This window comes from Triticum dicoccoides, unplaced genomic scaffold (genome assembly GCF_002162155.2).
Source record: "Triticum dicoccoides isolate Atlit2015 ecotype Zavitan unplaced genomic scaffold, WEW_v2.0 scaffold74611, whole genome shotgun sequence".
Taxonomy (NCBI): Eukaryota; Viridiplantae; Streptophyta; class Magnoliopsida; order Poales; family Poaceae; genus Triticum; species Triticum dicoccoides.
Window position 1 is genome coordinate 8,468 of NW_021296677.1, and position 4,660 is coordinate 13,127.

The 4,660-nt window shown below is 42.4% G+C and overlaps 1 long non-coding RNA gene across 3 annotated transcripts; it reads right to left on the reverse strand.

Moving 5' to 3' along the window:
* Positions 1 to 1,195: 1,195 nt before the first annotated feature.
* On the reverse strand, positions 1,196 to 4,370 carry LOC119347729. 3 transcript variants are annotated; one of them, XR_005168522.1, is made up of 6 exons: positions 4,069 to 4,366; positions 3,848 to 3,997; positions 3,118 to 3,645; positions 2,529 to 2,623; positions 2,022 to 2,101; positions 1,196 to 1,523 (listed from the first exon to the last, which is right to left on the reverse strand). It is a non-coding gene; the product is annotated as an uncharacterized LOC119347729 (long non-coding RNA). The 3 variants fall into 3 exon arrangements; XR_005168523.1 differs by lacking the exon at positions 1,196 to 1,523 and adding an exon at positions 1,532 to 1,692 and having other exon boundaries at positions 3,063 to 3,645; positions 4,069 to 4,370; XR_005168521.1 differs by lacking the exon at positions 1,196 to 1,523 and adding an exon at positions 1,533 to 1,692.
* Between the last annotated feature and the right edge of the window lie 290 nt (positions 4,371 to 4,660).

The following is a 4,660-nucleotide window of genomic DNA, read 5'->3' on the forward strand; positions in this document are numbered from 1 at the left end:
TCGTAACACGTTATTTGGGACGTGCCTTAATGGAGTAGACATACACATGGCTAAACATATTTCGATATGGATGTGTGCTTTATTACGGGCTATATGGAACACTAGAAATGATATGATTTTTAATGGTACATCATTCACCAATTTTTTTTGCAGGTTATCTATAGAGGTACAGCCTGGATGCGTATGTGGTCGTTACTCACTCATGCGAACTACATGGGGCCTAAGGTTATTGGGTGCAACCGCTGGGACACAGTAGCACGGGCTATCTTCAGCCGATTTGGATGACGAGTTAATAATAGGCTAGGTGTGTAGGCATCGTAGCATGTTCTTTATCGCCGGATGTGGCGCTTTATTACCAGATGTGGCGCTTTACATACTTATTTTCTCCTTCTTTGTTCGGATTTTGAGCTTACTTAGATGTTAAGACTGTGTTTTGATTTTTAATAATATGGTTACATGCATCGACCGATGCAGAGGCAGGAGGTATTCCTCAAAAAATATCCCCATCGCAGTGCCTGTGTGTTTCTCCGACGACGTCCGTCCGTGAGAGCTCGGTCGAGGATCTGTTCCGTGCGTGGGGGTGGGGCCGGTGCCTCAATCATGCACGGAAGAGATCGGCAGGCGCGACCCTCTTCTGTCTTCTCCTCTTGTCAGCAACTCAGAATCGTCTCGTGCCCGTCTCGTGCACCATCCACGCTCGATCGCCCCAGCACAGCACAGCACATGCACTCATGCAGCACTTAGCAACTCCGACGCGTGAACGAATCGTGAATTTTGTCCGCTATCTATCCGTTTGAACAAGCCAATGTGTCCAACAGTGACCGACACATTTGTCCGTGTGAACTTTGTAAAATAAGCTTAAAATAAAACATGCACAAAAATTAAACATTAAAATCTGTGTGTGTGAAAGAATTACTGCTGCAAATCTAAAGCGACACGAACAAATCTCTGTGTGCGTGTGTGGAAACTTCTCTTTCTTCTTCTAGCTAGAACACGATCGAGCCCAATGACGCAAGAAACAACTACAAGCTCAGTTTTACCGGCCCGTTCGTAAATGCATGCGACTGAAAAATCTGAACGTCAACACAGCCGGGACATAACTACTCTACTTTACCCCACCAAAATGCCAGGGGCAGCAGATGCTAGGCACAAGGCTGGAAATAGCATGACACGGGAAATAGCATGACAACCGCACATTTGTTTCGAATCAAAATATCAAATCAATCAGCCAGAAAGGAAGTCCAGTTCAATGATGAGATGCCTACGGAGCAAGAAACAACAACAGGTTCAGGTTCAAACGCAACAACAGATATTCTCCACCAGAAGACGGAAGTACCAGACCAGAATCCCCCGGCACCGCACTGCACCGGGTTATGACTAGGACACTACACTTTGTTTGGCCGCTGCTCTATTCCAGACTAGCTCACACCACATATGATTTCACCCATCCTTTATGCTTAGGGCATCTCCAACACCGACACCTAAACTGGACTCCGTATTTGTCCACGAACAGAGGGAGCAGTCTGTGAAAACGAACGCAGGAGCCGGTCATCCAACACAATCCGTCTAATTTGCATACAACGAAGTATTAAGAGCACATCTAATAACACATAAGTTCGTCAACTACATATGAAAAACATGACCCATTTGTTAGTCAACTACAGCTTGAATTGGCTTCTTTTTCAGATTAGCCTGCACGAAATAGACTCATCAATCTGTTAAAAAAGGACTCATTGAGGTTGTACATTTTATGTCAAATGTCAATTGCAAAAAGTACGATTGCAAGAAGTAGGACCATTGATATGTGATATAGTAAGAACCTATTCGGCATCTTAGTTTCTCAAATTAACTTGGCCAAACCTTACCTCCATCCCTCTAAATTCATCACATAATAGTTGGGTGAAACTATAAGTCGCAGAATTGTACAAAAAGTTGGCACCAAATTTAATTGATAGAGCTGCGAACCATATATGTGGAACATCATTGCAGCAAACTTGCTCATAAGTTTTAATAGTATGTACCTGAAACAGATGTGCTTCTCTATAGATGAAAGCTTCTGTACAAAACAGTACCCAGATTTAAGAAGCATGGAGGCTACTTTCTGGAAAAAAAACATGAAGGAACAATTTATTATAATTACTTCTCTTTGAAGTACTGTCATGAGTTCAAAAAATCAACAAAATAGCTTTTGTAGCTTAGTATAGTAAGAAAAATACTAGGGGCAAGGTCACGAGCTGGGAGATGACATTCGCCGGAGGCAATGGACAACTAAATTTAACATCAGACCACTTTCTGAGTGTTGTGTTCCTTGTTTCCATTCCAACATCTCAAAACAAATCAATTTTCAAACGGGTACTCAAAATCATAACCGTCTTTAATGTGTGATGGCTGGTTGACATACAACTAAAACAATATATTTTTAGCAGTTGGTTTGAAACTTGTACCGATTGATTAATTTCCAAGCACGAAACTAAAAGAACACACGGCGATCAATTCATGCACTTGGCAATTAAGCAAAAAAAACATACCTTCACCCAGCAGCTCAAGGCCAACTCAACAAACACACGAAAGCAATCTTAATTTTGTTGTCGCCCTCTTGTCCTTTGCAAAGGCTATTTTCTGTCTGCGAAGATATGTATAAAGACAGTGCTCATTACATAATCAAATTAGAGATAAGTAGAGTTTAGGTGGTAATATTACATGTATTTCAACGGAAAACAGAACAAATGCTAATCACACAATGTATTCCGCTCAATCTTAGTGTAGTAAAGAATTCAGAATTTATGGAAACATATGGTTGTTTTCAAACTAATTTAACAAATTAAGGCAGCAATAAATGGTTGCAGTCCCTCAAATTTGGTAATAGCGGTTTCACCCAAGATGGCTCTGCGATGGGAGAACACAAATAGAATAACTATTTTTCTACATAAGGCTACTACAATCAGTAGATTACATGCATAACAAATGAGGACAGATTGATGATATGACATGAGCACACAACTTTGCCAAGCTTATCGGCATAACACTAAATTATTTGATTTTGTAACAGTAGGGAATGGTACCTCTTCATCTGGAAGAATAATGATACAATTTAATGCCACCTGGTGATAAACTCACCTTCTTGTTTGCAACCTCTCTGCGGTGCCAATGATATTCCTCGAACTTGCAATGTAACTGCCGAATAAGTCAAAAATACTAACATAATGAAAGGTCAAAAGGTATGATAGACAAAAATCCCAAGGAACTATAAGGATAAGTACCATTAAGACTGAACCAACAAAGAAAACACAAGTGCAAGACAGATCAAATGATCCTGAGCATACTAAATACAGAATGGCATTGTAATGTATAGGATAAAACATGGTAGAATATCACATCAATATAAGGAGCATCATTGCTGCCTAAGAGAAAGAAAAATATAAATTAAAGAGCTACCCTGCTGAATATCACATTAACATAAAGGGCGACAAACAAGCAGCTTCATATCTAACTGTATATGGTCTTATCATGATAAGTTAATAAAGAAACAGAAATGGCCGAGCGATTATAAACCCTGTTTTGGAGCTTCACATCTAACTGTATCTGTACTTAAGCATAACAACCTGATGATATTAACAACGTCTTCCCCAGATTCAGTTTCTTTCCCTGCATCATAGTGGAGATGAGCTGGTCAGTGTGCTTTCATGTACACAAGTAAAGAATAACACAAGTCAACATTTGGCACAAAAAACCCCAGCAATTATAGTTGTATGCAAGCATTAAAATAGTAGTATATGGCATTGCACTTCATAACTAGAAAAGCAAGAACCAAGAATAAAGATGCAAGACGGCAGGGGAGAAGGATTACCTATTTTTATTCTGGTGAGCTTCGTGGAGAGTTTATCCACCTGCTCCTGTTTGTACTCCCCTGTTCATGGAGCAACGTCTCCCCTGGTCTATCACCAACTAGATGTGTCCCCCAACTTGAGGCAGCCGTCGTCATCTTGGTGAGGCAGATCTGTGAGGGGAGGTGTTGGATCTGTAAGGGAGGCAAAGAGGAGAAGGAAGGGGCAAACAAGCAGGCAATACCGTCGCTGCTTTCCCAGGTGGCGACGACTCAAGGAGGGGGCGCTCGAGCGTGCTGTGAGGCGGACGCACACAGGCGCCGACGAGGACACGGCGTGGGTCGCTCCACCATTGAGGATGAAGGGACAGTAGGCGAGCAGGTGGAGCGGCGAGCTGGTACGACGACGGCCGCGACCGATGCTGCTGGGGCAGCGTTGAGGGTTGGGTCGACGGCGTGGTAGCTGGAGTGCGGCGGCGGCGGAGTGGAGATGAGGGTTCTGATTTGGGGATCCAGGGTTTCCTTCCTATTTCGTTTTTGTACTGGGCCTATTCCTGTGAGCCCATAACTCACAGGAAAATTGGCGGAGCGCGCGTGGCTGAATTCCTTAGCGCGGGAAGGCCCATTTAGGTAGAGAATTGGGCGCGAAAAGCTAAATTGTTTTCCTATCGGCCTCAGCCCACAGGGAAATATATTTTTCCTGTGATCTAGTTGCGGGCCCGACAGGAAATTTACACGGCCGACAGAAATATTCGCGTTTCTGGTAGTGTATAATACAAAGTACATGTGATTTATTAAAACTGTGATTAATGTAACCTATTAAGCTGTGTATGTTTT